Source organism: Microtus pennsylvanicus, chromosome 1 (assembly GCF_037038515.1).
Source record: "Microtus pennsylvanicus isolate mMicPen1 chromosome 1, mMicPen1.hap1, whole genome shotgun sequence".
NCBI lineage: Eukaryota > Metazoa > Chordata > Mammalia > Rodentia > Cricetidae > Microtus > Microtus pennsylvanicus.
The window spans coordinates 45,610,531-45,634,790 of record NC_134579.1 but is presented as its reverse complement, the minus strand read 5'-3'; the positions used below and the strand labels follow the sequence as shown (position 1 = coordinate 45,634,790).

The window sequence follows — 24,260 nt, the reverse complement described above, 5'->3', positions numbered from 1 at the left end:
ACATGAGCAAAACAGAAACTTCTATTATGTTAATCCACTAAGCCCTGTAGTTTATATATTACAGAATCTAATATTAGCTAAAGTAAGAGCTCCTCCAAACCAGCCACACTGATTCTCTTCTAAGAGACCATTTAAGTCTCACTATATTTTTTTATCGTGTGTTAATTTTTTTACTTACATGCAAGAGCTTTGTGTACAATAAATGTATTTTTACTCATTCTTTTCAAACTTTATAGTTATTTCAATGAATTCAAAACAGAACATAGCTGGTTTGGAAATTATAGGCAATAAAAATAGTTTTGATTAAAGAGTGTCACAGCTTTTTGACTTACTCTATGTAGGTAGAGGATAATATATTTTTTTACATTTACTTTTGGTTTTGAAATATACTGTGCCCACCAAAGCTCTGTAATATATTTTGTGCACTGTCTTCCTAACAACAGCTAGTCTAAAGGCATATGTAGAATTATTTCTAAATATAGAACAATATCAAGTAAAGAGGTTAAGAAGTAAGAGTGTATAAAAAAGGGCTTTCAGGGCTGGAGAGAGGGCACAGCAGTTAAGAGCATTTGCTGCTCTTGTAGAGGACCCAAATTTGGTTTCTACCATCCACATATAAACCTCTGTACTCCAGCTTACGGGGGATGCAAGGTTTCTGGATCCCTTGGGGCCCTACACCTACATGCATATGCCCATACAGAGCGTGTGTGCATGTGCGCACACACACATACACTCACACACACACAACATATGAACAAAAATGAACAAGTTTTTACTCACACTGGGCTTCTACCAACGATGGGATCACAGTTCCAACTGTGACCTCAAGCAGAACAGTGCACATTGGGCATACTGTGTCAGCATCGGCTTCTCTGTGTCCAGCTGGGTATTTCTAGTTTCAGTTTTAGTTAAGCTTACCAGTGTTGTGCCCGAGACAGTTAACCTTTGCTTCCTTAGTAACAGTGCCTCACTCATTCCGTCTCTCTTTCTCTCTCTGATCCTTTCTCATCTTTTCTTTGGCTCCTCTGTCCTCTCTACTTCCCAAGTATTGGAATGTTCTAGTATTATTCCCCGGAATTTTCCCGTAAACCTCTACTGAGTCATCTCACCCAGAATCAGAACCTACCATGTGTTAAAAGGGAATTGCCGACTCTCCAGCTGTAGCCAAGACCTTCCTGTAGAGGTTGAGCTCTGCGTGACTTGTGCTGTCGGGTAGTCTGGGACTTCTCAGCATCGGGCAGTCACCTTAAGCTCAAGTCCCAAAGCAGGAGAATTTCTGCCCTTCTAGGGCTCAGTTCTTTCTCCCTGTGTCTTCTTTTCTCAGAGTATGACATCAACTTCGAAGTATCACTTCTAATTACTTCTAAGCAATTACCATGCTGGTTAGGGGTAGGTTTTGCTTTGTTTTGTTTCCTCATCAACTTGACACAAGCTATGGTCATCTTGAAAAGGGAAGCTCAATTGTGAAAATGCCCCATCAGACTGGCCTGTAGGTGGAACATTTTCTTGATTAATGACTGATGTGGGAGGGCCCAGTCTATTGTGGGTGGTACCACTCATCACAGGTGGTCCTAGGTTGTAGAGAAAAGCAAGCTGAGCGAGCTATGGATAACAAGCCACTAATCAGCATTCCTTCATGGTCTATGCTTGAGTTCCTGCTTTGGATTCCCTCAACGATGGACTACGATTGGGACATGTAAGCCAAACAAACTCTTTCCTCCCCAAGTTGCTTTTGGTTACAGTGTTCTATCACAGCAATAGAAAGCAAAGTAGGACATTATACTATTCCTCTCCTCTGCTGTGCCCCTTACTGAAACTAGCTAATTAAAATCCTATAGTCATTTTACAATGCTTTTAGTATTTTTGGTCTAAGCTTAAGAAATAGAGAAGTGGAGGCATATTAAAAATAGGATTCTTAAACTCCGTGTCAAATATCTACTACTCTGAATTTTGTACATATATATATGAATTTTTCATACCCTTCTATAATGCCACAGCTCTATTATAAACTTAAGTAGGACCATAACACTGGTTATAAGGGAGGCTGCTCTTAGATCCATTCTTTCATGACTGAAGCAAATGTTTTTTCATTCCAGTTCTCACTATTTGAAATCAAAGGAATAATGGAAAGAAAGGATTCCTGTGAGGAACTCATAGATGGTCCTTTGGTAACCTCTTTGAGTCAGGATATAAAAAGATATCTCTCAGCTATATCTCACCAAATTCCAGTTTTGAGGGTGTTGTTCATTTTGGAACCGGATGGAACATTTTGGAACTATCATACTGAAGTGATATATTTTTTCTTCGACATACAAATGAAACTGCCCTATTTAATAATTTGCTTTGGTTTCTTAGGCTTAAAATTCAGTTTCAGAGTTTTTTCCACATTCTTCAACATTAGTACTAACCTCCTGGAGCAACCGTGGTCCCTTCTCTTTCCTCACTGTGATATATTTATCATCTATTACACAAACCCCTTCTTTCGCTTCTTCACTGTGTGCCACCAGCTCTAACATCTTAAATTTTCATTTGACATACTGCTTACTTAAATTATTTCATGTGTGTTCCCATCCATGCAAATTCATTTTTGTGTGACATAAATCCCTACCCTATTCTATTTCACAGTAATAAAACTTTATACTGAATTGCCAGAGAGATAGGTAACCAACCACGCAGTTTAAATTAAGTGCAAGATACACATGTTTGAATATTCTACTTTCTGTCTGAGATGTGTAGAGACAGGTCCTGCTTGTATTTGAGCATTCTGTCATCTTTTTCAAACTGGTACTCTTGCTTAAACCTAAGAACAGTTTTCTCACTTTGAGTCAAATGTAACGTCTGCTATGCACAAAAGGCACAGTTATGAAATAATATGTGTGCTAAGCAAATCTCTTCTAAACAATCATTACAGTCGGTGCAGGCTCAAAGAAGCTGCCTCATGACTGGAGCACATGCCAGCGATGGAGTCTCAGCTTGTGCTGGATGTCCTCATCGACAGCTGTCCCTCTGTACCTTTAACACTTTCCAATCCTTGCCCAAGTTAACCTTTGCTAGTTGCCATAGCCATGGTAAATACACTGTTTATTGGATTTTATTAGCATTTTAAATTTTGACATTTGAAAAGCACAATTCTCCTTTTTCATTCTGTCATTTCTTAATGTATGAATGTCCAGGCTTTTTCCAGTTCTAAGTTTCTCTCTCCTAGCTTCAGAAGATTGTAATTTTGGAAAGTTGCAATTATTCTGGTAGCCGATGGCCAGAATATATCAAATCTCATGACAAAAGTTTGGTCAGAGGCATTATTCACACAATTTATGCGCCAGCATTTTAGTTCCACAGTCTCTTGCATATGTTAATGAAATGAATTTTGGTCTGAATTACCTGGCTAACAAGGTGGATTTTCCACCACTTTTGGTGACAGAGAAGTGATAATGTTGAGTTTTACAAAGCACTGTGGATTTTCCAAATGCACACAGTGCATAGTTGACTTTCAACATATGTTATGGTATAGGCAACAACTGTTTTGTAGACACTGAAACAGGCACACAGGGCACTGCTTTAATCACATGCCATCCGCAAGGCCAGAACAAACTCCCTTCTAAGATTCTGCTTGTGATGCTACATCCTTGCTGTATGCTAACCCTTCCATAGTTATGCATGATGCTTTTCATAGGTGACTCTTACCCCACCCCGTTACCACTCTAGCATCACTTTTGGTCTTACCTCTTTACTGGACTACATCCACACACACCCAGTTCCTCATAACCTTCCTGAGACTAGGAGCTACATCAGTAACAATGACCCATCTTTGTTTACATAGGCCCTAATGAGACCCTACCATGTGTTCGCCACGTCTCTTATGCTATGGATGTTCCTCTTCTTTTGCTTGCAAACAAGTTTTATAGAATGTATATTAGAAATATTCATAGGTATTTGAGAGAAAGGTATTTCACTCATTAAAAGAGGTGTGGGAAAATCAGGAGTGTGATTTGAGAGAAACTGAAACTAATTGTTAGCAATAGAGATATGAGACAGACTCAAGGCCCCTCATGGTCAGGCTATATCTGTACCAGAGTGATCACATGTATGGGGACCAAAGTGGCTCTTGCAGGAGGCCGAGTAAGCAACAGAAACCATGTTTCCACATGGCTGTCAGGCTGCAGGGGCTTGGAATGCTGCAAGCTTGACGTTTTGTTCCATTCTAATACATCTGTGTTCCTGGAGCCACATCGCCACTTCTACACACTAATCACTCCTCTAGGTGAGCTTAAGTACCTAATTATTAAGAGCCCTCCAAATTTCTAGTGTCATCTTCAAAATAGTTAGTGCCCTTTCTGTCCCATTTGCCCCCTGTGCTTGGTACTGAATCAGTATAGCAAATATCCCTAATGAAGAATCATGGTCCAGGGTTAAATTCACAAATTAAGCAATTCAGTTAGTTTTTTTTTATGTCAATTCCTTTTATCTTTGAATCTCTACCTTCATTTGCTTAAAATCCATCCCACTGTGAAACTAAAAACGCAATGCTACCGTGACGATTGAGAGAGGACTATTGAACCCCAGGACACGTTCAAACTCTTGTTACCTGTAAGCTCTTGATATAGCAGTGTATTACCTGGTTTCTGGGGACTAGTAGGAAAACACATTATCAGATTTAGTGCTAATCTTTAGAATCCCAGATTTAATTCCTGTCCAGGTTAAATGCCCTTTTCATTATTACAGTAAAAAAATACAAAAAAACCTGATTATAACCATTAATGGAGACTTAAAATATTAACTTCCATTGCTTTAACCCAATATCTATAATTAAATGCAAAAAGCTAAGTTAATGTAATGTTAAGGTTGAGCTTCTAACTGTATGAAAGTCATGAAATCTAAAATCAAGGTTTCTGGTGCCACCCTCCCATTTCAACAACAGTCCTCAACGCTTTTCTACAATGTATGTGTAATTTACACATGTGACTTAAAATTCCTAGGTGGAAACGTAAAGCATAGCAGTTCAGAACTGAACTTGTGAATGTCTGCTTAGAACATAACATACTTAACAATAATGGAGAAATACAATTTTAAATTATGTCCCAGTTGAGTAATTACCATATTTCTGTTCAAGGATTTGCCCATTTCCCCCTACAAATTCTTCAACCTGCCCTTCTGATTAAAACTGACCGTTCTACGGAAAAGGAAAGGACATTTATGTAATAGACCAAACAATCTGTGCTCCGTGATAGATTGGCTAGTTCCTGCAACACACCACAAAAGGATATTCATATGAAAATAATACTTAAAAGATTAACTCAGACTATGTATTTTTGTTTGTAGGCACATGCTACAGAAAACCAAAGGCTTTGTTGATCGGTAGACACAACTCTTATTAAAGTCACTTACTGTGAGCCAAGATGACTCCTAGCAAGCTGCTTAGTTAACCACCTTGCATCATTAAAGTAACAGTACTGCCTTCAATGCCAGCAGGCAAACAAAACAACTCAAAACAGGAAAGCCACCAAACAACTCTCTTTGCAGGGCTGTTACAAAGATTAAATGAAGTAATGTATGTCAGAAAGGTTCTACAGAGCTCTTCTGGGATTTATGCTATGGTATCAACTATCAGCACTAGAAAAGGAACACCCACAATTTAACTATCATTTGATTGTCTCTAGAGGTTTCTGGGGGAAAAAACCAGACTATTTAATATTCACTTCATTGAAAGGTACAAAGAGGACTTTTTCTTTTATATGGCACACATTAGTCTATGGTTTATTACTGCGTGCCACATATGTTCAATACACAACACATCAATACATCAGCTGACTCTAAAAAAGGTGAGTTAAATGGATGCCTGAATATTGGGTACCATGGCTAATATTTTCCTCGTCTTACGAAACAGAAAATATGCTTGAGAAATTCTAGTCCAACATGCAATTTAGGGAGAAAGCTATAAATCATAAATTTTAGGGTGTAAAGCTAAAATGCCACCTCAACCATAGCTACAATAAAGACTCCTAAGTGCATTCTGGCAGAAATGAATAAAAATGACCAAGTCTGTCATGGATGGACGGTGTGGAGCCCAGGAGTATCCATATGAGTGAGAGCTGAGGCAGGATTAGCCTTACTTGGGAGGAATCCACTCCACAGAGGAAATCAGTGTGTTGGGGTGTCTGGAGTGAGGATGCAGGTGAGGGAAAGAACAGGGCTTTTTCATATGAAAGCAACGAATTTGTGAAATGAAAAGGAAAGAAGCTTGCCCTGTAACAGTGATCTCATTTGCCGCCCAGCAGACTGGCACACAAAAGTTACATGTGTTCTACCTACTTGATGTTTCTCTCACTAGGAGGTACACAGGTGTGGCTTGAAGCACATCCACGCAGAAAAACAGTCAAACTCCCTCCCAAAGACCAAGTAGTAATTCTGAGGAAACTAACAGGTCATTTAAAGCACAGATCCCAGAACATTCCCTGTCAGGAACTGTTCCCGGGAATTTTACAATTCTGCAAAGTGATAAAGGATCGGTAAAAAGAGCCATATACATGGACTAAATATGTATGAAATACAGCTTATAACAAAACCAGAAACTAACAAACAAACCTCACACATCTGACCTCCAGAAAGACGTACACAGATAATTTCTTTTCTGAGTCTTGTTGGTTTCTCCTGCTAATTCAATGGTGTGTTGATGAGGCTTCTCTGAAAACACAGGGATAATTGGTCCAATGTGCTGGACATCACATAGGGGAGTCAGAACTACATGCAGTGATGCAAGTAGCAGCTCCTTTTCTGTAACTTGGAACAAGGGGCCTACCTTTTAATACTTCAGTTTCTGAATAATCTTTCTTTCTTCCCTTTCCTTCTTCCCTCCCTCCTTCCCTCCCTCCTTTTCTCCCTCCCTCCCTTCCTTCCTCCCTCCCTCCCTCCCTCCCTCCCTCCCTCCCTCCCTTCTGGTTTTTTGAGACAGGGTTTCTCTGTAGCTTTGGAGCACGTCCTGGAACTAGCTCTTATAGATCAGGCAGGCCTTGAACTCACAGAGATCCGCTTGCCTCTGTTTCCCAAGTGCTGGGATTCACCACCGTATGGCTCAGTTTCTGAATAATTTCTAAGGTGATTTATGTTGGTTGTTTTTTGTTGACCCGGTACCAACTACAGTCAGCTGGGAAGAGGGAACCTCAGTTCAGGAATTTCCTCCATTAGATAGATGAGTGTGGCCATTTCTTCATTGCTGGTTGATGTGGAAGGACCCGCTCCCTTTTGGGTGGGGTCACTCCTGGGCAGCTTGGCCTGGGCTATATAGGAAAGAGAGCTGAGCAAGCCAGGAGAAATAGCCAGCCATCAGCATTCCTCCATGATCTCTGCTTCAGTTCCTGCTGGCTTCTCTCGATGATTAGCTGTAAGCTAAAGTAAACCTTTTCCTCCCCAAGTTGTTTTGGGTCAGTGTTTTATCACAGCAACAGGGACTCAAAGTGGAGCAACCATAAAACTTTTAGCTAGTATGAGTTCTCTTAGGAAACAAGTGGTTTGCAACATGAATAATAATAATAGTAATAATAAAAACCCCTACAACCAAGGACTTCTATTCTCCAAGCTTATCTCACTATGTATTAACCTAGGCTACACTTTGAAGACGAAGTGAAACTAAGGATTGTAACAATGAAATCAAACCAAGAACAATGACTGTTTTCTGGTGGGGGGGGGGAATTCTTTCTATAATAGTTTAACTCAAAGGCTTTGAATTCTTTAAAGATTTAATACAAAAATTGCCATTGAGAGTAAAAATGCTCTCTGTGTTAGGTCACACCTTTAATCCCAGCACTTAAAAAGCAGAGGCAGGTGGATCTCTGAGTTCGAGGCCAGATTGGTCTACAGAGTGACCATCCAGGGCTACACAGAAAAACCCTGAAACCCTGTCTTGAAAAACTTGGAGGGGTTTTGGGGAAGGAAGGGAGGAAGGATGAAAATAACTCTGGAAATAGGTAAATACTATTGGTTTAACACTTCCTTCTTACTCTGGGGAACATCCTAAAATCAAGAGAAATGGCATGCAGTAACTGTGCACTGAGCGCTGTTCATGTTTCTGGAACTGTGCTAGGTGGGCTGGGAACAAGGAGCCTCACTTCTGTTCTCATAGGATCAATAATACTTTTCCTCCTCTTATCCTTAGGGAAAGACCACCTGAAGTTGGGCTTAGTGAATTAGGTTATAGAGATTAATAAAATTTAGACATGATCATTTAAATCTCATTTCATTCAAAACTTTAGAAACAGTGTTTTATTTAAATCACTTAGGTGTTTTTTTGACACATTATTAGCTTCTTTTTGAAATGCCAAAATTTGTCAACTAGAGTCATTTTTTAAATTATTAAAACAAATCAGTAACAAAATTGTTGAAAAAGGCTCAAAATACCTAAGAACAATAACATTACCTATCTGCTATTTAAACCCGACTTTCAATGTGAAGGGTGCCCCTCAGCTATGTGAAATATCCCAACATTGACACCCTCATTCATTCTGAATTACTTAATACCAAAATATGGAAGACAGTATCTCTAGGAACTAATTTTACCCTAACAATAAATTCAAAAGAATGACTACCTATTTCATATGGTGGTCATGAAGAAACCCTGTCAGAAAACTAAAGTAAAATGGCTCATGAATTTGATGCTATATTGAGATATAATAATTCTTCTCATATCGCGTCTTCCTCCTTGGTATGGCATTACTGATATACATCCCTTTAAATGAAGAAGGGGGAAACCTACTTTGAGTATTTGTGCTTCTGGCTAGCATAGTCAAATAAGAATAAAACTCTCTGCTTCTGGATACCATAGAAGAATAATCCTCAGATTTTGCATATAACTAAAAGAGCTGTTACAGCCTTTAGGGTGTGCAGGGTAAAAGCCATTATTTCTTCAAGGTGATTTGAAAATTGCCCTTCCCAAGACTTGCTGTCTCCCACATAAAGTACCATTTGTATTCCATTTTATAGTTTGTAAAAGTGCTTTCACATGCATTACATTGTTTAGTTAGAAGGCAGCGGTGTATGGAGATTAAGAAGACTAGCTTTGGTACTCAAGACTCCAGAGTGTTTACCAAAGCAACTACAAGCTGTATACTATGGAGGAGCCACTTATCACTTTAAGCATCAACTATTCTCACTTGTAAACAGGCACAGATACCTACCTTGCAATAAGGTAGTGATTAGCAATGATGCAGTTAGAGTATTCATGTCATTAATAACCCATGGCAGGGATAATAAGGACTTCTCAGTAGTCTGTTTCTACTCATCAGGCTGGAAGAAGAGGGTCTTCACAGTTACTTTAGAGTACAGGCAACAAGCTTCGAGTTAAAATAATGGCCTCTTCAAATCTTAAATCCAAACCATCTTCCTAAAATGGTTCTTTACTTCATGACAAAAAAGAAAGCCTTTAATATACTTTCAAGGAGAGAGACCATGATTTGGAACAAGATGTAAAATTTAATTCTAGGTCTTCTTTAGCCCTGAAACGAATTCCCCTGAAGCAATCTGTGTGTTTCCATCAGAGTTTATTTGGTGGGCTCAAAGAAGATTGGAAGGAGACTTTGTTACATAATTGCTGCCCTTCTGGAACCTTGAGTTTCTACAGTTCATAAACATAGGGGATATCTTTTGGGTCTCTTCCTTCTCTTCCAGATTTATTGCTAATTCTTGAATGCTAGGCTGTCACAGCTGGAGCACACTGGAACATTTTACATAATGTAAGGTGGTGGCACACATGTTTGTTTCTCAGGTCACTCTCCGACAGCTAATTTAGTCACACTAGTTTGTATTGTGTACTTATGTCTTCAGACTCCAGCCCATGTGCAGCTACATTTACAGATAAATTCACTTGGACTGTTTAACAATATCGGGCAACTGTCTCAGGGTTTCTACAGCCTTGATAAAACACCACGACAAATGCAATTTAGGGAGGAAAGGGTTTGTTTCAGTCTTCATTCAGGTCACTGAGATAAGTCAAAGCAGGAAACTCAAGGAAGTAGCTAAAGACAGCAAGCTGAAAGCAGGAACTGAAGCAGAGGCCATAGTAGAATGGTGCCTACTAAATGAACCCCATGACTTACTTGGGTAGTTTTCTCAAACACCTTAGGACCCCCTGTCCAAGGTGGCACCATCCACAATGGGCTGGGCCCTCCCACATCAATTACGAAAGTGCTTCTACTGGATGCTTTCAGGCCAATCTTATGGAGGTATTTTCTCAACAAATGTTTCCCTTTTCAGTTAGCTCTAGTTTGAATCGAGTTGTTAAAAAATGAAATAAAACAAAACAACGAGAAAAAGCCACCTTTTGCCACTGAGTCATGAACAACGTTCACTGTCTGAAATTTCTTGTCTGTTCAGACAACATATGTTACTTTCTTTGCATGTCTAAGACCTCCCAGTCAAACATTCAGCATAAGTCCTGAATGTGTCACTGGTCTTTCCACATTCTCAATATCCTGCTCTGTACTCACAGGCTAGAGATACAATGAGTTCCTTTGTAACATACAACTGTCATTTTAAAAATGAAGGGCAGTGAATTCAGTGGCCATTGAGTCCCAGACAAGTAAGTGAACATTTACTAAAGAAACACTCTTCCCTGGGAAATTCATCATCATGCTTAAGAGATAAACTCTGATCTCTGAAGATGTTTACAATTCTTGCTGTGAGTGAAGGAAATAAGACACCTACACTGATTAAACTGCTTAATGAAGGTCAAAATACGAAGGGATACAAAGAGTGTGCAATGATGTCAGCATAGGGAATAGGATAAGAAAAAGAATCTTTAATTGAGTAAATTCTAGAGGTGAAGAGTGTACAGAGTGAACAGGAGCCTAACAAGCATGGAAAGGGAAAAGGGCAAAGCCAAAAGACTTGGCTAAAGCCTCAGAAGCGAAGAGCAGAGGACTACAGGGAGACAGAGCTGTTTGAGGAACCAACTCAATTGATTCCCAGAGATCACCACTATTGCTTCATTAAAGTCCCATTCATTCCTTTGTAGGGGAAGCAGACGCTGATGGAGACTCTGGAATGGAGTAAGAGAAAGCAGGGTACTTGAGAAGGCATTCAGACAGATGAGGACTGTAAATTTAAAACCAGAGAAAAGGTCCAACAACGACCAAGATCAAGAAAAGAACGGTATGAATGATGGGTAGGAACAATTTTTTTTTAAATCATTGAAAACAGAGGTCTGTGAGAACAGCCTAAGAGTAGCCTATTTCAAGTGGTCTGGAATGCAGTTAAGGGCTACTCTTTTGAAGGCCCACCTTGAAAAGAAAGAGAAGAAACTAACCGAAGAGATATTGTTGGGAGAGAACTGTCAGAATTAGTAGTTGGCTGAAAGGAAATGAGAGACAAATAGAAGAAAGACTTTTAAAATAGTCACAGTGCTGAGACCAGAGGAAAGAGCACCACAGACAAGAACTAGAAAAGAGAACACCAGGAATGGTGCTTTTGCTATGTTATAAACAGCCTACATTTTTATTCACTTAACCAATTCTTTATTAGATGTGTATTATTGTCTTTTCTGTCTATGGTATACAAGAAGATCATGTATAAGGCTTACAATAATGAAACATAAAAACATTCTATCTCTGAATGGAAAATACTTTAAAACCTTACTACATTTTTTTTCATTTTCATTTTTCATATTAGTTTTGTTGTTTGTAATTCACAGGCCACTGACACAGTAGTGCTTTCATTAGTGACAGATGTGCCTTCTCAATATGACTGAAAATCAAGTAATTTCTCTTAGTGTACTTGCATATTTTTTTTCCTTAAATAGCATTTATGCATTTAGATGAAGCCAGTGAATAAGATGCCTTCGGGTTACAGCGTGTTTGTTTCTGTGCAGTTCTACCTTAACTGGAGAGCTCAGTGTTCCACCTTAACTGGAGTCCTCAGTAACCCCCTCCCCCACCCAGGGCAGCACTGTGCAAGGGCATAGTCTATGCTCCACTCAGATTCTGACCTTAGGGATGTTCTATCTGAACCATAGTTATATTTTGGATTCCTTCATGTTAAGAGTGAGGGAAAAAAAAGGAAAACATACTTATTTTGCACAAGTACCACGTGGGAACTCAGTGGCATGGTCCCTGTTGGTCCTCACTTGAGGTAAAATGAAAATCTAGTAACAGATCTCTCATTCTATCTCCCTGTCCAGCTGTATGACTCATATCTAAGAAAGAAAGAGTCCAGAGATCATGTCGTCTTAGAAATTAGTTCATCTATGAAGACACTAAAATATACCAAGTTTAAAAACATGGCTGGGCTGTTTTGCATACATTAATAAAAAGCAAAGTCAAGGGATAAAACCTGGTGCAGCAGTCTATTTGATGTGTAAGGCCTAAAACCTACTGTGAAGTGAAGTTACAATGCATAAGACAATAATTTTCTCACAGAGGTTATAGAAAAAAAAGAAATAACAAAACACTTCATATGCCAAGGTATTACTATATTTATTTCTAACCTTTGGCTATTGAGAAAATATGAAATATGACAATTCTATAGCCATTTTATTAATGGCAGATGCTCTTCTTAGCTGAAGAAAATGAAATCCTTCATGACATTGCACTAGACATCACTAAGTGGTATTTTTGTGTTCATTTTTATAGTCTCATTCAGTAGTCCCTATCATTTTAAATGAGACCTTTTCTTAAGCAAGTCATCCTATGTATTAATTATGACTAAATACTTTCTTTGCACTGGGTTTAGTGTCAATTTTGTAGTGTGGCATAGTATAACGATGTAACTGCATGTAAGATCTTACAAGTCCTGTATTTCTACTTCTACTTCTAAGATAGCAAATTAATGGCAAAATGTTTTCAATGTTCAATATGTAATCCTGCTGCTAAATGTTTTCAGCATGATGCTATCAGTACCACAATGGCTTCTACTGTCTCCAATCTAGACAGTATAGTTAATTCTCCATTACTCCATTTGATTTTTGTAAATAAAAATTTGACTTTTCCACAGAATGTTGTCCAGGTTAGGACACAATTTACTAATGGCTTTTGAGACTTTTCTGTCCCTTCTACTCATGTTTGAAATCATTACTGTAGGAAGACTCTTTCCCAGAAAGCTGCAGACAGTGTTTATTTCACAATGACTTACAAGCTGACCTCTCAAAACATTTTGTTTTTTGTTTGTAGTGATGTTATATTCTCGGCAACCCGGTCTAAGTCCACTTTATACCAAATGCTACCTTGCTTGAGGAGTTGCCCCCGACCACTCTATTATACTATCCTGCATCATTAGACTGTATTTCCTCAGTTACCTTCCTATAACTCTATCTTCTGTTATTCTCCTGTTCCTTTCTTATCACATTTGAACCTATGTTCCTTATGTGATCACAATATCTCATTATATTCTGGTTCAGTGATAAGTTGACATAATTTTTCATAGTTTCCATGATGACTTGAATAAAATATATACATTAACCAAACTGACCAACGTTTACTCGCGATAAAGGGAAGTTACAAATGCAAGCTGGTTTGTATACAGCTTTGAGTAACTATGATGCTAGACAAGACCGCCATTCTTCAGTGACAGTTCCTCTTCCTGTCTGGAGGACAAAAGGTCAGTAAATGTGTGGTTTGTGTTGATGTGCCTTTAGCTGCTTCATTCACTACATAGGGTAAGGTTTGGATTTCTTATTTTATGGTTTCATCTTGACTTCTTTATTTTCTTTAGGTTTCTGAATTTATTTTTTCTTTTAAAGGTAATAATTTACGGGCTATTCTTTGAAAACAAAAAGCCTAAAATAATTCTTAAAGAGAAAGAGAATTTGCAGTAGAAGATACTTCAGTATCCGAAACAAAGAAGCTTTACAGAGTCACAAGATTTACAAATTACACTGATGGGCTTTCTAATTCTGAATAGAGCAGCACCTTTTTATTTACCAGTCTGTCATCATTTGGCAACTAACACAGGAAAGTCTGAAGCAGCATTCCTGTTCACAACAAAAGAACATCGGTTTGGTAACTGTGTTTATCGAGTATCTACTGGGTACTAAGACACACTATCAAGTTCTTGCATTTAGAGAGTGCATCCAGATCAGAGGGATTAGACAAAGCTGCAGTAATGTGAATTTAGCTTCAAGTTTCATAAGGAAGTGCATGGAAGTTGCTGGTGAGGGCACTTAGAGAGAGAACTGGCGGCTTTCATTTCATAGGGCAAGTGAAGAGCCAGTGCTTCAAAAAAGAGATGCCTGTAAGGAAGACCTTGTTTGACAGTTGTAAATGATGATACAGATGTAGATAGGAAAATCGTCTAGAAGAAAAGATGCTGATCAAAACTGCAATATCCGAGGGGCGGGGGATTGGATTGCTCCATGGATAACAGTACTTGTCACAAAGCCTGAGGACCTGAATTTGATCCCTGGGACAGGGCACACTCAAACACATGCAAACATACATAGAATAAACAAATAAGTGTAATTTTAAAAATTTAAAGTGGCATATCCACATAAATATGCTTTTATGAACATCAAGGATAACATTTCAGTTTCTATTTTTACAAACAGTTGTAGGAGAAGTTGCCAATTGTCATGTAGTAATCACTAAAACTATGTGCCTCACTTTTAAGACACATAGCTCCTTAAGTCAAAAAGCATGTAGGGAGACGTGCTGCTATGAAGAGATGCACACTGACTGTGATCTAGACATTTCTATTAACTGTTCATATGGTCCTCAAGGAAAGAAAGCTCCCAAACATTTTATTGTTTAGGAACACTTTTAATTCTATAAATAGCATCATCTTCAGCTAAAAACAAAGAGTTTTCTGGACATCTAGGCAGCCAGTCACTTCACACAGGTTTACTGTATTTCTTACTATTTGTCTCTGTTCAAAGTTCTTTGGGAATTCTTACCAAGAGAAATAACACTAAGAACTTAAGAACAGTTCAAAAAGAATCAGAAAATAGTGACTTTTGAATACTTTTTGCATGACTTTTCCTATTTTTTCTTCCTTCAATCATTCAGCAACCAATCCCATTTCATAGCCACTATAATAGACAAATTACAAGGACTCAGTAAATCTTCCTAGTTTTGTTTCTTAATAGCCCTAAATTAATGGAAAACAATAATACTGAGTTTTTCTCTGAAATACATATATCTAAATGAGGTATTTATGGTTTATTCCTCAGTTTTACATTTTGTGTTCCCTCCCCACCCAATATGTTCCTGTTGTGGTCACTGGTTTCTACACTCAGCAATTTGATTTGTAAAGACCAAAACAAACAGCACAAGATCTGGAGGCGGTGGAGTAAGACACAGTTTACTAAAACAGGGTTAGTAAGACAGTCAAGAACTCCTTCATGGTCCTCGCTGTTTGTCTACTCAGGACCATGGTGGAGACTTACAGTTTGTAAACCAGGAAGTTGTGACTAGAACTTTTAAGAACATTTTTTCTTTTGGCCTTAGGAAAAAAATGTCTACAGTTGAAAGAAGGAAGGTCTATATTTCTTAGGTTCCACGGCAGCATCAGGAATACATTTGTCCTTGTAGAATTAATACAATGTGCAATTTCAGGATTGGATAGATGAGAAGAGGAAGGAGAATGTAGTTCATTCACTCTCTTGGGAAGTTCTGCAAACTGGCTTCCCTATTCCCACAGTGTGATGATTCATCTTCCTTGTTCCCACAAGAGCAAGTCCCCCAAACGTCTCCCAAAAGGGTTATGTCTTTCCTATTAGAAACACAGAGATGAGCTTGTGACACAGGCACTGGTATCTCCTGGCAAACCATAGCATGGTATACATCAGTTCCCAAGGAAACACTGAGGTAGTCATAGCTTCAGGTATGTTTCTATCTTTGTCAGGTCACTAATATCTGAGGATGAGGGTCACAGATAGTTTATCCCTTTTGGTTAGAAAGCCTTTATAGATGAAGCCATCATTTTCATTATTCTATTTCTTCCTCTCTCACTAGAGCATCTTTCTAAAGCCACCCAAGGACCACATTAGTGAAATATTAAAGACAAGGGATGCCTGAAATCATTAAAAGAAGCAAAGCTTTCCCTCAGCGCGTGTCCTTTTCTCTGTAAGGAGTTGAAGTAATATATAATCTCCTTCCTATGCTGCTACCCACAAGGGCAATTTTGGGGGGAGGACGAGCTGTGTTTCTGAGAGTGAAATCCTACTGCATACACAAATATTCAGAAGGATGAATCTTCAATATTCTCAGTTCACAGTTGGTCTCTGCTCAGAACAGCACTATGGGCACACCAAGACTTTTGATCTTCAAAGTAAGACTGAGAGTTACTTCCACACTGATAGAATGTCTGAGGAAGAAAAAGGAAGATGAAGGAAGGAGGTGCTACTGGCAAGAGGCAACACATGGAGGAAAGGCAAATCTTCCTGCTGTGTCTCCTGAGTTAGTACACATCTCTACTCGATCATGGCCCTGGAGTATCTGCAACAGGGTGTGTAATCTGGACAGACAACCAAGTGACTTCTATAAATTAATTAAATAGCTTCTAGTACCAATAAACCTCTGTACCTTTTTAATACTCTAGACCCATTTCAAGCAGAAACAGTTACAAAGGGAGTTTGCATTTGCCAAAGCAATCAGTAAACCTGAAAGTAGTCAGCACAGTCTCTCAGGACCCAGTGGCAGCTTGCCTCAGAGTTGATGTTGAAACATACATTCTTAAGAAAGATTCCTCACCATTGTCAGCATCAATTTAAAAGAAGCAAACACTATTTTCTAGTTCCAGCTTAATAAAAAAAACAAAGAGAAGGAAAAACAGAAAATGCAGAATTGATAAAGGCCCGTTTTTTCTCATATTCTTTAACAAGGTAGTTGTGGACCAGCAATATGGTACAGTGGCTAGAGATGACTGCTATCAAGTCTGATGACCAGAGTTGGATCCTTGGGACCCATATAATGAAAGGAAATAAAAAGCTCCCAAAAGTTGTTCTCTAACCTTCATCATTATCATCATTATCATGTGTACAAACGTGTGCACACACATAGGGCAAATAAGTAAATAAAACATAAAAAAATGTTTGAAATAAAATTATATTTGTAATTTTCTAGACAAAAACCTAGTAATTATCAGATCTGCCACTGAGGGCTATTCCTGGATTTCATCATTGTACATTTTCCCCTAACATCTCTCACATAACTAAAGGGCCCCGAAAGAAGAAAATGAACTTGACAATAGCAGTGCAACCCAAACTGATCCTGATTCTTCTCATCACTTCTTAATTCACTGCAGATGGTATGAATAAGGTGTTTACTGGCCAGCAGGTAATACGTCCCGTTGTAGATAATGGTGATGGACAGAATCTCATGCCTGTTGACATCCTCACATCTCAGCATTTATGCATGGCTATCAGCAATTGCTTTGCAGTACACACAATACTATGACAAACAAAATCCAGCCTGTTTTCCCCACAGGATTTCTGTCTACAACATCTGGATCTTAGACGCTCACATGTGAGTTGCCCTGACTACAATCCTCACTGTCCATATACATAGACAGTCGAAAATGTGATCTAATGTCTCTTGCTCTAAAAGGAAAGTGTAATCTGTTTAAATATCCAAACACTTCTCTTCCCAGGTACCCCCATTCATCACAACTGTCAGTGCTTCTGTGGAAGAGTAATGACCCTCAGGCATGGGATAATGCTCCGTAGGGGACTTGTGAATGCCACTGCCAAGCGTGGAAACAGATCAGTTTTCAGTGGGGTGGGTATGCCCATCATGAAAGACCTGCACTTACTGACTAAATTACAAGTGGCTGTTTACCCAGCTCACAATAAAGCCTAGGTTAGGCAGCCACAGACCCTGCTGACTTTAATTGTCCCAAACATGTTAGCATTATATTTGGACCTGTCGGTGAGAAGGATTCAAGCAGCTTGAAACTGGAAGCTGGACCATAGTTGTTCAAAGTTACATTGCGGATATTATAGGTATGGCTGCCTTTCATTCCCTATTCCTTTTTAAATCCCATCAATGGAAGGTAACACTATCCCACATGCAATATAAGTGCATATGAAGAGATGAGAATAACACATAGTGGTTACTTATTTCTCCCCTGGAGCCTCTCTTTATCACCAGGGTTATTTGCGTTTCGTTTCTACAAGATAGGATAGAGTGTGACACAGATTCACAGTTTTCTAGTACTTATTCATTTCATCAGTTCTGACCTTTGCTTTTAAATCCTCCCTATCTTCTTCCCAATCTCATTTATTGTCAAATATCTGCATATAGGATCCCTTGCACTCCGTAGATTGTTCAAAATTTGCTCTATCACTGTGACAGTTCCATTTCAAACACCAGCCAGTGCCTCTCAGAACTTTTAGTAATGGTGTCATCTTCCTAGATTTCGTATTTCTACAGTTATTTTCTAATTATTTTAATTTTGGTTTTGTTAATAACTGAATAACATTAAGCATGTAATGACTAAACCTATTTTTTACAAAGTCTGTTACTCCTTTAATCACTTTTTAAAAAAATACTGTTTTCTCCTTTAAGGGCACAGTCATCATAAAGGCTGTAGGAGATTAAGGAGTACACGTTAGGACATGGTATCTAAACATCTGCTAGTTCTGCTGTGGAAATTGTCTTTCAACCTGATTCATAAATGAAGGAAATAAAATGTTTTAGAGTGATTCATTTCATTTCAACAAAATTTACTAATGGATGACCCTTATGAAATTATTATGGTTAGGAAAGACTTTTCCATTTAGAAATGGTCTATGCCTTTGTCAGTTCAGGGCTCTGCCCAACTTAGCTTTAGTTTAGTGTTCACAATATTCTGATTATTTAATACCTTTAATGAGGAGACTAGACACTTTCCTGGGAATAAAAACCTCATAATTGGATAGATCCTAATAATTAATGAAATACACCAATGAGATAATGAAATTGGAAGCTCTTAGCACACTGGTGTGGAGGAAAAAATCTTTTTGAGCATTAGGAATGTTCTAGAAAACAATAAGAAGTATGAGATAATGAAACTGAACAAAATGACCTTTGATGTAAAGTGTCAGCTAGAAATGTCAATCCAATTCACGGTTGTCTACAAAGAGACATTGTGTCTTTGAGCAGGGAGATATTAAGTCACCTGATAATACTCTCTGAAAGAATGCATTGTGATTTAGACACTTTTATTACCCTAAAGATATAGACAAATCGGGGAGCTTGACCACCAGTTTTATTAGGAATTTTCAGACAGACTAGTTTGAAGGGTACTGTTTTTAAGGAGTTCTTGTATTCTCTCCTCAGCTTTGACATGACTTCATGTGGTCATTCTTGAACTTTAGGTAGGATAGCTTGTTTTCTGCTCCCCAGAGGAAGGATGAGTGTTTCAATAGTAGGAGAGCCTGGGGAAGCTGGAGGGTAGGGAATTCTGTTAGAGGGTTTTCCAATTTGGATACCCACCTCACAAAAAGTAGTTGTTAACACCTCATTTAAATTAAGCCAAGTGTATTAGGTACCTGCAGTATACTTTCCATATATAGTAGTCAATGGTTTTGATCTATAGAATAAGGCTAATCCATGACAGTACACTGCTATGCTCATGAAGTTTCCAAGGTAATTCTAGGTACTTTGACAATGAAATCTAACATCACTTTAAGTCAGTTACTCTTAGCTCTACTAAAGCTTCTCATCTCTTCATACCAACCTGACATGGTAACATGCAATCTCAATAATGCCTTTTGAAAAAGGCTCCACGCCATTTTCTCTTGAATGACCATCTACCTATATTGCCATATAGAATCGTGTACTTTGCCAACATGTGCTATTTATGAATTACCACTGAGACATTTTTAATGTAATTTTTAATGTATTAGTGAAACTAAGTTGTTCATAAATTCGCAATAAATCACTGGTTACACACAGGTCATTATTCCTGGATGTATTTATTATGATTTTCCTCTTATTAAGGTGTTTTAGTGAGATGACAAAGACAAATTGAACTGGACTCCCATCAAGTAGTATCAATGACTTAGAGACTCACAAAGGACCCAAGTATTGAAGTAATACCTGAACTTAGACGTCAACACATTTTAACTCGACTGGGAACCACTCATGAACACAACAGAATCCCTTCCATTCCTGAGGCTCCTTCAATTCCACTGTATATTCCCACCACTTTCTGAAGCGATCTTTTCTGTGGACTGCTTTGAAGGTTGGTGAAGGAACAGGTCATTGAAATCTGTCTCTTAAAACGATAGAAAAATGATCTAAATGACTTGTTATTTTGATTAGTTTTCAAAAACAGAGGCAGTCTTGTAGCGAGTTTTAATAAAATGGGCCCGCAGTCTCAGTAATTCCCTCACCCATTGAGGTTTTGGATTCTCAATGACTTTGCCAGTTATTTTAACAACCCACCCACCCACCTTCTCCCAAATAGCACAACTTCACTGGAAACATCACTGGACTGTGCACACACTTCCTTTTCCTTAGAGGAGGAAAATTTTAAGACCTAAACACAAACCTTCACATGACCAAACAGGCAAGGAATACTGCCTACCATAAACCAGTTTTACTTTTGGTGGCTGCTCAAGCTAAGAACCCCAAATTCTCCACAAGGCATCATATTATACTTCTATGAGATGGCTTTCTATCTTCAGCTTTAACTCAAAAAAACAAACACCAAGGACACAGAACCAACAAAACCCAAACTATTAGCTAGGATTGGTTCTCTACTCCCCGATCTCAGTATAACAAATAAAATGTTTTTTAAAGTATTAAAACATATTCTTCTACATAAATCAATGGGGCTGCCCAGCACAACTAGAAATTGAAAATTCTTCCCAAGACACCTGCATACCCTGCTAGCTGGCTCCTCTTCTGACCGCATCTCTAACTTACTTCTCATTCAGTGACCTTTCATAACTCACATGTCTGCCTTATTTGAATCTGTATTTTCTACTTTCAGCCTTTTTTTCCGAAATGGTTCCCCTTCATCTAGCTATTTCTGGCATGATTCAACTACCAACTGAGTAGGTGCCATTTCTGTTAGTCTACACTTTATTTTCTTCACTTCCCTCTTCAGGCTGTACATATTACCTATCTTCTCTATTAGAATGCTCCAGAAGGAAAGAAGACCTAGAGTAGTGTCCACTAATACAGTCCCATTGTCTCTAATAGGACAGGGCTCAACAAATATTTGATGAATGAATGAATGACTAAATGATGTGAGCAAGGGACAACAGCAGCACCTTTGCCCTCATGGGTCTTCAAACACACCTTTAAAAGCTTAAAAAGAACAAGGTGCTTTCCTAGTATATTAGCATCAAAAGTGCTTATTTTTGTAATTAAAAGCCAGGACCTCAGAGCACATTAATTCCTCTTGTTAAATAAATCTTACATAATTCTGGTTTCAAATCCTACAAGTCTAGTCATTCCTGTAGTGTTTTTGTGGCTGACAATTGTAACCCATTGATAATTAATTGAAACCCACAGGATGTGGGTTTAGGGGTGTGACTCACTCTTTTAGGAGAGGGTCAACTCTTTTCATCAGATGATCAACAGAAATTGTTAATTAGAAGAGGGTAGGAATCTCTATAAACAATGCCATTGAAAAACTAATTATTCTTAGTTCTTCCTGAGAGGATAGTACTTCTGCTACACTGTGGTAGGGGGATGGGACTAAATTTGCCCTTGACTTTACTGTGCAGGTTTTCTTGATTATTATCATATGTGCTATCTCAAAGTGATGCCACAAAGAAAGTCTAGAAATGGTCCCTAGCAGTGTAAATTCAGAAGTTTGTTATTTTTCTCATACTAAGTTATTCTTTTAGCTAGATAATTTTACAAGATATTTCAAGTCTATGAAGCAGGCTCATAAGACCACACTAGTTTCTTCTTGTCACTACAACACAGTAACACAAAGTTAGTGTCTTAAAAATATAGATTTGAGCTGGGTGGTGGTGGCGCAAGCCTTTAATCCCAGTACTTGGGAGGCAGAGGCAGGCAGATCTCTGTGAGTTTGAGGCCAGCCTGGTCTATAAGAGCTACTTTCCAGGACTGGCTCCTGGCTCCAAAGCTACAGAGTAAACCTTGTCTCAAAAAACCCAAAATTACGCACACACATATACACACACACTTGTTGGGTTGTATATGCAGCTCATTAGTAAAGCATTTGCCTAGCCTGCATAAGACATTGTGTTCCATCCTCAGCATCGCATCACAAATAAACAAAATAAATAAATAAACCACAACCAATAACATCCAAAACTCCCCAAAACAAACTTGTCACCACACTGGAGGTCAGCAGTCTTGAAATCATGATCTTTTCAGCAAGTCCTTATTCTTTCTGAAGGACCCTGGGGGAGAGTCACTTCCTTTGACTTCCCACATTCCAAATACTGCCTATATTCTTTTTTTTTTTTTGTTTTTTTTGTTTTTTTAACCTTTCCAGGTTCTAAAGACTGCCTATATTCTTTGGCTTAAGGCTTCTTTCTGCTTCTTCAAAACCGGCAGCACATCCTCCTTGACCCCTGCCTCTCTTGGACATGATCCTTGTGCCTCACTCTTTATTTTAAGGATCTCTGTGGCTACGTTAAGCTTACCCAGATAATCTGGGATAATTTTCAAACCTTTAATCATGTCTGCGCAATGTTCCTTAGTCATGTCAGATAACATATTCATAGGTTCTTAAGATTAGTGTATACATTTCTCTGGAGGCCATTGATCTACAACAGGAATGAAAATATTCTAGGTACCCAAATCTCAATTAACAAATTGGATAATATCTTATCAGTTCTTTAAGCTCATACCATGGTAAGCTATACAGATATTTTAAGGTGTCCTCAAAGTATTTAAAGAGATGGTAACTTATAACTCCTAGCCTCTCTATTGGCACAAGTACGTGGGAATCTTATTTTTAGCTTTGGTTTGTATACCCCTCTTTTACCCTTTTACCTAGTTTTACTTAATCCTATTTATATTTAAAAGCGGCCTTCTTTCAGAATTCACAGTTTTTCCCACAAGGAATTAATATGGTAAATGCTTTCTGTACCTTCCTCTATCAACTCTAGGAGCTAGACTCATATATAGCCAAGGGCAGAAAAGAGTACTAATATTTTTCCAACATACCTTTCTTGAGTCTTTCCTTCAGCCAAATATACAAGCTATCTCAACAAGCCACCTTGACCGTGGATGTGGATGCAAACAACTACTACCCCACAAGAAGTTCCCCTGCTTCTTAGTGCCTAGCTTGGCTCCCCTCTCCTCTCACCTGAACCCTTCGCTGGTTTCCATCTCCCCTGCATTGTTTCTAGAGAGCACAGCCCTTAGGCATGCGTGCTTCACCAGTACAGGCCCATCACAACGGCACACCATCCTTGTCCTGCTGGAAACTGTTCAGCATCCAGAGGGCCATCTTTATGCTGATAACACTAAAATATAAAATAATGCCAACAGCTGGTGCTACAAATGGCTTTTAAAAACGATGTTCATTCACTAAAATTCCTCTTGCTACTTTTGACATGAAACACGCAGTCTCTAATTATTCTGATCAAGACGGTGAAATACAAAAACAAACTTTAATTGTGTTTAACAGATATTTAATCAGGACTCACTGAACTACAGATTAAAGCTGAGATTCATAAACCATAATTACCCGATTGTCGCAATCTTTTGGTCCACATTCTCCTTCCGTCTGGGCGTCTGGCACCTTGCCCCGAATTTCTTTTACTGTCTTCTCAGCTTCGTTACTGTTCATGTTTTCCAGCAGAGATTTAGCACAGATTACAAAATATCTGTTCTTGGCAACTTTCTTCATTAGCTTTTTTTCCCTTTGCAAAAAAGTTTATTTTTTTTCCCTACCAGAGTAGCTGGAACAGGCATACGTTTAGGGGCTTTGATGACACAAACTAATTACACAGTTATCAGGAGATAATGCGGTAGCGGTAACTAGTGTCACTATAGTCATCACGTAGGTATCATGCAATTTCACCAGTAAACCATGCGGTGTGTCCCAGTCACCATGTAATTACCTCATGTCACTGGGGCATTGTTTTATGGAAAATGCTTCTCTCTCACCCCAACAAAACCCTTTCTGCCACATTTGGAAAAAAAATAAAAGTAGAATTCTTAGTTCTCATTTTCAGTTCTGTTCATTCTCATTAAGATGTTGTCATGCGAATTTAGGGAAACACCTGTCTTCCTGGAAATCTGCTCTTGCATGGAGCCAATGAAGCAATTGCTGTCCTTTGCTTGGTTCTTGATAGGTAAAAGATGTGATTACCAATAATCCATTTTCACTTTTTTTTTTTAAGTAAGAAAACAAGCAAAACT

The 24,260-nt window shown here is 38.5% G+C and overlaps 1 protein-coding gene across 25 annotated transcripts in view; it reads right to left on the bottom strand.

Moving 5' to 3' along the window:
* Zbtb20 (zinc finger and BTB domain containing 20) overlaps positions 1–24,260 on the bottom strand; it is a 766,528-nt gene that overhangs the window by 188,466 nt on the left and 553,802 nt on the right. The window contains exon 1 of one of the 25 annotated variants that reach the window (XM_075962833.1): positions 1,127–1,166. The exons of the other annotated variants lie outside the window; for them this stretch is intronic. The gene's annotated coding sequence lies outside the window, so the exon portion shown is untranslated. Of the gene's footprint in view, positions 1–1,126; positions 1,167–24,260 lie in introns of those variants that run through there. 25 annotated transcript variants of the gene reach the window in all.